General features: G+C 38.3%; 1 protein-coding gene across 1 annotated transcript in view; it reads right to left on the bottom strand.

Moving 5' to 3' along the window:
- LOC131164090 (uncharacterized) overlaps positions 1-10,839 on the bottom strand; it is a 40,481-nt gene that overhangs the window by 21,085 nt on the left and 8,557 nt on the right. The window lies entirely within an intron of this gene.

A 10,839-nucleotide genomic window follows, 5' to 3' on the forward strand; every position in this document is an offset into this window, starting at 1 on the left:
ACATGCATTTCCTTGCTCGTAGTGTCTCAAGTTGAGTAACTTTGACATAATCAATAATCTCAGATTCTTTGTCCTAGTTGATTGGTAAGGCAGGCTTCATAATAATCTTTCTTACCATTATAGTGGAAGAAGTATGTGTTCTCATGTCATTGAGTCACACCCAAATCATTGAACCAGGGAAAACCAAGGAGTACAAAGCCAATATATATATGGGTATGATATCACAACAAATATTATTAAAATAGTCACCCATGTGGATAGGAACCATACACCTTTCACAGACATGTAAAGTAGTGTTCTCAATCCAAGATATGTCATAAGTTGGGTGAGGTCCCAGGTGAAGTTGCATTCGAGTGACTCCATTTCTAGAAACCACATCCTTATGACATCTTCCATCAATGATGGGATTTTTCCACACTCAAGAAGGGTACAGAATGGCTTGTTGTTATGTCCAGAATATGACAAAAGCCATTCATTTTTCCAGTAAGCTGTCACCATGTTCCTGGATTTATTTACTGCAACTACGTATCACCAAAGGCCCTTAACAAAATTTGCCCACAAGCCTGACTCCTAATTTCCCAACAACCTTCTTGAATCCACTTGTAGTCTTGATTGTCGTGCTGAAATGAAACAAATTCACTTAGAATATCCACAAAAATGGAGCAATAAAACCTGATTTTTCATGCGGCAATGCAATTTCTCACTTTTTGTATCAAATTATGACACTTTCTTGAAAAGTATCAGATCCACAATCAAAATATCACAATGCAGATTAAAATGTCATGGAAGAAACCCAAAATATTGTGGCTGGAGCAATTTCTCATGAAACTGAAAAATTGGGAGACTTGACAGTTTTCTTGCGTGCACCACTGGCATGTGGGTCATGTGCACCACCAGCAAAGGTCCTCCAGCCATGAATTTTTGGGTGGTAATAGACTGGAGCTGCTTGGTCCAGTGGTTGTGGCAGTTTGTAGAAATAATCCCATGAACTTACAGATTTCCAAGGGGCAACGGCTGGGTGACTTTTTCTCCAGCTGTAGTGTGTGCAAACCAATTCCTATAACTCATTTCCAATTATATGACCTCGTTATTTTACATCTAAAAGGGCAAAACCAACACTATATATTCCTACATACATACTTCTAAAAATTAATTAATTCGCATATACTTGTGTCATTCTAGTTTTTCAAGAGCTGTGGTATTGTCATGCTGGCATCCTGTCATTTTAGTGCTTCTTTGGTTGCAGGTGCCAAAACCATTTTAGGCCCTTCCCCTACCTTATCTACTAGGTGCCACACCCAAACTAAAATTTCTTAAACTTCTTAAATGCAGGCTTCTCATCGAGGACCTCTCACAACATCTTGTTCTTGGCATCATTCTCCCCACCACAAAAGAGTTCAACTTCAAGCTAACATTCAGTTCACAGTAACTTCCAAAATTCCCAAAAATGTGATGTCCATGGAATCCCATTCCCACGTTTCTTTTGAGGCTCAAATCTGTTGTGGCAATAATTTCACATTCCTTGGGAATGAAGGATTCACATAAAACATGGAAATCCCATTTCAATGCTCCATCATGTGTAAGCTTTATAAGAGATTGAAATTCTCATTACCATGACAAACTCATTTTCGAGATTAAATTCCACCCCCCCCCCCCCCCGACTATTTTTGCTCGTTAGACATTAATGTCCCATCATATAGTAAAATTACATATTGCTATATTTAAAATAAAATCATTCTAACTCATTCTAATAAAAATAAAATTAATAAAAAATAAAAGCAGTATTATCATTATGTTATAACAAAATATAATGGTTGAAATTTTGAGACCATATTGCCCCCATTATTTTGACTAATTGGATTATTAAGTTGATGCAGGGGCAGCCTCAAGGATCTGCAGCCATGGGGAGAAAGATGAAATTGAAGAAGGCGAAGAGAGGAGATACAAAGGGGAAATCTCACGTTCACTTCAAATTCAAACTCAACAACTACCTACAGCATGGCTTTCACACGCTAATTAAAATTTTTAGATTACGTCTTTACCTAAAAGCTTAATCTATTAGGTTGTGGGCCAATAATGTATATCAAGCTTTAAAACTCCCCTGTGCATGCAGCCCAACAGCACATGGAGAGATAAACACACATGGGATAACACCCATTAAATAATTTTTAACACCACATAATAAATGCTCAATGATACTAGAACCCAAGACCTCCTGGCAAACAGCTCTAAAACCAAGTTTGATCACCACATTACCTAAAAGCTTAGAAATCGTTTGGAACCACTTATAGAAAAGTACTTTTTTGGAAAAAGTACTCAACTACTTATCTGAAGTACTGAAAGTCACAAGTACAGTTCAGTAGTGTCTAAAAATAAGAACTGATTATAAGTACTCATAAAATAATTAATATTTGGATACCACTTTTAATAAGTATTGTCTTATTAATTTGTAATTGACATGTTTAATTAAAACTGTAACTATTATCTAATTAACAATTTAATGAAAATTTATGTTAATTAACATTTTATTATTTTTAATTAACAAATTAATTAAAATTTAAATTTAAATTTTTAATTAACCATTTAATTAACATTTTAAAACATTGCCTAATTAATAAATAAATATAATTCGTTAATTAAAATATCAAATATTACTTTTTGCAATATTGACATTAACTATGAGTTGAAATTCAATTAAATTCATCTTTTCAGAGTAATTAAAAGTAATTAACCAGATTTTTAATTAAAAATGTATCATATAATTAAAAAGCCCCTCCACTTATTCTTCCTGCAATATTCCCTTTCTCTGCAATTATCCAATTTTGATGGAGGGGAAGAAAAGCTCAAGGACATGCAGATCACTGCTCACCGGACTGGGGTTAACATGGCTGCACTCTTGTCAATCAGAGGGCAGCGGCTCAGAGGAACAGATTGGTGCTGTACATGATCTTGCCAGTTGCCTCATAGAGGAGCAGCTCACTAGAGCTCTGCACTTTATTATGTGGTCTTTAAAATGACCAGGGCTGCCCCTCCGCATGGGATAGTGGCCAAAAGTAATCTCCAAATAATTCTTCAAAAGTACCTTTTTCCCCCCAAAAGTAGTAGTGTCCACAAGTACTTCTAAAATTAAGTACATTATGCATTGTTTGCCAAACACTACTTACTGACACAAGTACTTATAAGCTATAACAAGTATTCTTTGAAAAGTGCTTATTTTTTAAGAGCTTCCAAATGGGAGCTTAAGCTATTAGGTTGTGGGCTAACAATGTATATCAAGTTTAGTAATTAGAAAGCCTCTAACACATGAAATTACACATATACTCCTAAATCTAGATGAAAAAATCACAAACATACCCTAAAATAAACAAATATTACAAACAAACCCCAAATAACATAATCCTAATACAAGCAAACTAAACACACATAATTAAACAACCCACTGACTAAGCACATACGAGTTTACGACCCAATAAATCATAGACTCTATTCTTCAACATAGACCTCCAAGTTGGGTAGAAATCATCCATCCAAATACCTGCTTCTTGTCCTACATCATAAGTGCTGAATTTTTTTTATTTGTCAGGGGTGAAATTTTTTCACATAACAAAAAAATCATTAAAAGTTAAATAGAAGTATAAAATATGGATGATAAGACATCCTCCTCAAATCAGCGAACTACAGCAACCTTTCCTTCCAATCCCTTGAAGATCAAAGGACAATGTCCCTCCAAAAATCCCAAAAGAGAGTTGCCTGAAAGAAGCAGAAAATTAACTCGAACCCAAAGCACAAGTGAGAAGTCATTTGATCCTTCAAAATTCTTACGTTCCTCTTGAGACAAGAGTCCAGAAAATGGTGTAAGCACAAGTCCATAACCCCCTTCCCCCCCCCCCCCCTCTCCTACTTTTCCCAAAACCCCAAAATGTCGTTATCAAGAAAAAAAAAAAATTAGGACATGGATTATGAATATGTTTTTGTGTTGAAAATTTGATCATTTTTCATATGTATTATTCATATAGAAATGTCTCCCACCATTCCCAAGTTGAACCAAACACTAACATGGATATCCTCGACACATTCCCGACAATCTTACAATGTGAACGAAACAAAAAATATTCCCATTTGGAAGGCATCCCACCTAGGAATGTCATTCCATGGGAATATTTTTTATTTGAACCAAACACCATCTTAAATTTCTATGTTGCCTACTTGAAGTAAAAGAACATAAAGAATTCAATCCAATACTCAAAAGTGTGTATCCAATATTCAAAGTGTGCTTTAATACCAACGACTATAACTTGGAATGTACCTCATAACACACCAAAAACTGACTTTGACGCTCGTAGAGTTCTCACAATCATCATAAATCAATTGATATATGAGTTGCTATGGTCTCTTTGTGGATAGGGTAGTTCGGGGCTGGTGTAAATGTTTCTCATTAACAATTCGCTAATCACACGACACAGTGATCTGCTGTTTTGCTCAAATTGGACTTCGAGAAAGCCTACAACATGGTGGGCTAGAGTTTCTTGGACCAAGTGTTGGATAAGAAAGGTTCTGGAGCAGTTTGGAGGAATGGTAAAGGGTGTTTGTCCTCAGTGACTGCATCATTCATCCAGAATAGCTAACTTAGGAAGCGGTTAAAGGCCTCACAAAGATTAAGACAATCGGATCCCCTCTTCCTATTACTCTTTACACTAGTTGTGAACACATTAAGTAGACATGTTTAGGGTCTTAAATACCATCCTTCCCAACAAAATAAGAATGGCCAAGATGTCCACCGGACTGTTAGAGTCAGAGGATGAAGGACCACTCACCAACTGTGATTAAGATCATCTTTACCTACTTCTGCAGTTTTTTTTATAGCAAAAGAAGATATTTCATTGATAAAAGGAGAATTACAAAAAGGAGAAAGACTTCTCCCATCAAAAATCTGGAATAATCCCCAAAAAAAAAATCTAATAAAAAAAATGGAAAAAAATAATAATATTCAGAGCAGAAGATTCCTCTACTCATACGTTGACAATATTTCTCCAACTTCTGTGTATTCTTTTAGGGAACCATATTCTGCCCTATTACCTCCTCATTTTCAGTTTTGGAATTCTCCTCCTCCCCCCCCCCCCCCCCCAACTCCATAAGACTGAGCAAGCGAACCTCTCCTTCAAAATTGAAATCAGCTCATAAGTATCACCATCGGCTACTCAAATTGTCTTCCAATTAGGATAATGAATCGTCCTCTAATACTCTCTCCGCCATAATCCTCTGCTTGTCCCTAAAATCAGTGTGTAGAGGACAGAAGAGTTTGCTAATGGGAGAGTAATCTTCCTCCACTTTGTTGCAAAGAAGCTCGGTTGCGTGACTTTGTTCTTCCTTCGGCTTCAGCAGAGCTGTTTCTTGATCATCAACTTCCTCTCACATTCTGCGTAGAAAACCCGTCTGAGTCCCTAAAGACTTGTATGGTTGGTTCAATTAGTTAGGAAGTATTTCTATTTATGGTGGTTTCAGGAATAAGAACAATGTGAGTGCATGTTAACACGTGGTAGAATGATACTGTGTTCTTTGCTTTATTCTGGGTGTTCTATTTTTGTTAGTTTTCTGATACAGATTTCTTTGATATTTAGTGGGAATAATCGACTCTTTCACCCTAGTTTTTTGGATTTTTTTTTTCACGTAATAGTTTTTGTCTTTCCTTTTATTTTGCAAAGTGAGGATTTCTCATCCCCTTCTGTACTTCCTTATTTACTCTTCGTGAATATCTTCTTTTTCTATTTAAAAAAAAAAAAGAAAAGAAAAGAAAAAAAGGGATCCTGTTAAATGGACAGGGTTGAATAGAATGAATTGTGATTCAAGAATTTTTTCCTATTAACTTTGTTCTCCGACTAACAAGAAGTGTCACAATGTGCACGATGCATAATGGTACAAAAATTTAAAAAAAAATGGAGCCTGCACTTTAATTTTTTGCAGTGAAAAAGTAAAAACAAAACATCGAAAACCTAAAAAATGGTGCTATGCCCTAAAAATAGGTCCATGATAGTTTTATGTGCAAAAAAGTGGATAAGTGCCTTCACATCACCCATTCAAGGGAACATCTATTATTGTTATTATTATTTTTTATTAAAAAAAAATAAAAAAAAATTCATTAACAGAGAGGAGAAGAATTCACAAGGATCGGAGGATAAGAAATCCTCCTAGAAGAAGCAATAAACGATTACAATAAAGCCCCCTTCAATTCCTCTAAAGATCAGACAATAACATTCCCCAAAAAAATAGAAAGAGTGAGCCCAAAAGGAAACAAGGAAAACAACTCTATCCTGTAGAAGACAAACGAAAGTTTCTATGCCATTAGAAATCCTTGTATTGTTTTCAGTCCACGAAGTCTAAGAGAGGGCGAAGACAACGCATCTCCATAAGACCAACCGTTTCTGCTTCCTCTCAAAACCTCTATATTGCACCAGCAGGAAAGTATAAAATGGTTTGAAGAAGAACAAGAGCAATAAAACACTAAAAAAAAGGCTCAAAGCCGCCTTAGCCACCCCAAGAGGAAGAAACAAGGGGTTGTAGTTTCACTTGACTTAAAACACATAAAACAGATATACAAACTGATAGCCTTGTAAAGTCACAACAACAAAAATATTGGTATTAAGCCTATATTGAACCAGAGTCCACATGAAATCCCTATTTTTGAAAATTGAAAGGAGCTTTTGCCTTCAAGATGAAGTCGTTCAAGGGCAAAGAACAAGGGTGCAGGGATTCCATGTGTTGAGAGAAGATTTGTGGAGAAAGAGCTATCCCATATCCAAATCCTCAAATCAAATCCTCTCTTGCATGAAGAGAAAAAGAATCCGTCACTCTCAAGTTCTCAACAAAATGGTTAGATCATCAACCTCTCTCTCATTGGGCTTTATAAAGAAATGAAAATCCCAATAGAGAGGCCCCCGTAGAAAGAATAAAAAGTGTTAATCAAGGAACGTGTAAGCTGGACAATTTGAAAAGGTGAGACTGTGAGAGACCAAAGACTCCCGAACCAAAACCTCTTCCACCCAAACATCTTCTAGAAACTGAATGGCATTTCCATTTCCAACTTGGAAACGAGTAACAAGGTAGAATAAGTGGGCTACTTGAGAAATGAATTTCCTTAGTATCCCACCTATTCTAATGCCAAAGCATACTTGCTTCTAAATTACCATGTTCCAAAAGGAGCCAAACCCCAAGAGGAACCTCCAAAGACAAAGAGATGCATTCAAATACTACAATCCCAAGGCACAAACCCCCCCTCAAGTTATATCTTCTCAGTTCTAACCCCATCCCAGCTCACAATTGTGGTCCCTCTTACCCTCTTTAGCACTTGACGACAAAAATCCCTTACATCCTCTCCAAAGCCTCCGCCACCTAGTCGGAAATTTAAAGAGAGAAAATAAGAAAAAATGCTAGAAAAGCTACATTGAGAAGCGTTAATGGGACCCCCTCCTAAGGATAGGTAAGCTCTCTTATCACTCCTTAACTTTCTACTCGCTCTCTCTAATAACCAGATCCTCGAAATACTAGAGGATTAGGGTGCGACCCAAGAGGGAAACCTATAAGTTAGAGGCTATCCAAAATGGTATGCAACCAATCAGATAGGCCTTCAACTTGGTTCATACTAAATTGATGCTTGCTGCCCCACTGTTGGACATTTAGATCTTAAGACTGAAAATATTCTTGAATATTTTGGGGTAACATAAGAACCTTTTGAAATTTGTTAGCACATTATTATTGAGAAAGAGAAGTGTGTCATCAGAAAATTGAAAAGGGGACACTTACAACCTCTTCCTGTGACCCCTACCTCAGCCCCCAGGTGGGGTGACATTACGCGAGGAGATACCTCTGGATTAAATTGGGGGGAGGTGAGGGGATCTAAAGACCTACGGAGAACTCCTTGATGACCTAGGTTTGTGAAATTAGAGACCTCAAGTAAATGATGGGGGTTTGATCTAGGTAACATACGGGAGAACGCCGTTTACAAGACGACAGTATAAAAAGAATTTAGAAAGCTTAGTTGCTTGTCCTATTTTAATCAGGGGGTGTGGTTAGTCGGTTTTGGAAGTGGCGGTAGTGGTACAACGAGTTGAGTTATGAAGATTTAGCTAGAATCCAAGAGTGTTGCAGGCCAGTTCCCACGCGTACTATTATCCCCTATGCCACTTTGAATTGGGGAACGGCGTTGACCACACAGTCCTTGATCTTGTATATACTTTACGAGAACAAAGGGATGTTGTCGCTAAGGGGTTTGCTCAATAATGCCAGACTATCGCTGTTGTGTGTAAGGAATGGGCACGGCTTCACTTTCTCCGTCTACAGAGTTTGTCATTGCATTGGGATAATGTGTTCGTGGGAAGACTAGTTCTATCTCTAGGTGGGGATAGTTTGGTGGGGTGGTCTTTTCTTCTGTTTTGCGTGAAGTGTAGGAGGGAGGGTTCAAAGTGGAATTCTCTTCTATGTACTGTCCTTCTAGGACCCAAATCTTAGGAGCTCCTTTTGAGATGCGCTTCTAATTATGTTTAGGCTTTCTGCTCCATTAGGCGCCATTGTGGGTTATGACTAAATGCGTGGTATCGCTTTCGTCTAGCGCGTTTCTAGGGGAGATAACATAAGGAGGGAGTGGGATTGTACACAGCTAGCAGGATAGCACTTGGATCTCTCTTACACAGGATAGTGGACTGGTTTTTTAATATTTAGGATTTTCACATTTTGAGAAAGATGTACCCACTTGGTTTGTAGAAAGGGGCTAGGGCTAGTCCGGCAGTCATAGTAGGAGCGATAGACTTATGTTTAAAGAGAGGGGCGAATGGATTTCCAATCCTCCCAACTTTTTTCACAAGGCTTACTTTGATCATTTACCCTATTAATGTTAAAAGTCCCTTCGTGGGGCCTCCTACCCCTTTTAGGTTTGTGAAAGACAGCAAGTTCAAAAAGAATGGAATAGGGAGGCGTTTGGTGGTATTAGGATTAGGAAAACATGCGATTAAGGAATTGAATGATGACTGTGAACCCCTCTCAGACTATTGGGAAGGCTACACTTATCAAAGGTCCCATGAACAGGGGGTCAATGAGTTAGAAGAGGATAGAAGAGGTTGATCTTTGAGTGAGTGAGAAAAGAAGTAATCTAGAGACAACACAGATTAAGGTTTTAATGGGCTTTTGGTAACACGATGAGCGATTGCAAAGGTTGGCAAATGGGCAACAAGAGACCCTATGAAAGGGAATTGGGTGTGGGGCAATGGAGAAGAGCCCACTTTCTCTATATTAAGATTAGTGTAGTTTGGAGGAGCCTATTGAGTCAGGAGTGACATGAGGAGGTGTAGGTTTGGGATGGCGAAGGAAGTCTAACAGCTTAGGTGGTCACGAGTCGTGATAGTGTTCGTCGATGGCTTTTATTAGTTTTTTTTTTTTCATGATTGTTGGGAAGTGCATTAAGCGAGATTCATCATACATATATTTTTTTGACATGATTTACTCCGGGTGTCAGTAAAGTAGGAGATAGCGAGGTTTAGAGAATGAGTAATTAACTCACATCCTTACTCGGTGCCATACAAAGAATTGAGCATATCGGCTAAGATTAGCATAGTCAGATCTCATTAGTCTTGATTCTAGGTGTTAATCTTTGATCACAAAATAGCAATTAGAATATGTACATACAATAGAGTTCGCATCGCTTTGTCGTATGAACCTTTCTAGTGCTCAAAGTGCACTTTGTAGGGCATAGTACAATAGTTGGATGCACATGTGGTGGTGGAATGAGGGTGGTTGAGGACTTATTCTGATTGAATCGCGAGAAGAAGAAGGGTTTCCTTTTAAGCACTGCCGTATTCAAGAGAGCTTATGTAAGAGTATTGGTTGGTTTCGAGATCTAGACAAAATCTTGTCGTAGGCAGTATTTTGGTGAGAAATGACATAGTGTGACGAGGGTGCACTGTCCCTAGATCTTGTTTTTTGGATTTTAGTGGAGATGTGTGAACCGCAGTTTAGCATAAGCACATCGAGGTGTTATTCAGACAAGGGCGACCCACTTACTCCTTTTTATGTGTGTAGTGGAGTATTTTTGTGGGCATAATGCGTTTTATTCCTGTAAATAGATAGTGGATAATGCCTACGTAAACATGGGAATGTTACTGTGGGTCGCGATCGCAGAGTGAGTGGCTGTTGTTTCTGTACCCCTCTTCCGCGCTGCTGAGGATCACCAAAGCCACACTCATGTATGAAGATACACACCAAAAACAGGTCGGACAGAGAAGAGAAATGAAAGGAGGGAATCACAAGCCACAAGCAGTCTGAACAGAACTGAGACATGTCTCATTGCAATGAATTTGTAAGAAGGAATCCTCCGCAACAAATGATAACAAGGCTTACCATGGAACCAGAATCAACAAGAAGAATCTCCCTGGAAATTTCATGACAACAAACATATATGAGATAAACAGCATACTCCACAAAGCATAGCCGATTGTTCTTTTGACGAACTCATTTCGTTGCTTGAGAATATAAACAAGACGGGATGATGAACCATGCTGAATTTGGTTATGACGTTCAAAAAGTCGAGAAGAACCAGCACATTGGCTATCATTACGCTGCAATCGTATAAGGTCAACAAAACAATGAATGAACTTGAAAATAGGTAAAATAGTCAAATAGACCCTCTCATTCACACACCCAATCTGTTGCATCTCTGCCCGTATGACAGCTGCAGTTCTGAGCAACACAACTAGTGGCTCCTACCCAAACCGCGCAACTTATGACGTAACTGACTATGGAGCCTCCCCGTATCCTACCGACCACACCCCCCACATGGGACCATTAGACTGCTCC

The sequence above is a fragment of the Malania oleifera genome, chromosome 9 (genome assembly GCF_029873635.1).
Source record: "Malania oleifera isolate guangnan ecotype guangnan chromosome 9, ASM2987363v1, whole genome shotgun sequence".
NCBI lineage: Eukaryota > Viridiplantae > Streptophyta > Magnoliopsida > Santalales > Ximeniaceae > Malania > Malania oleifera.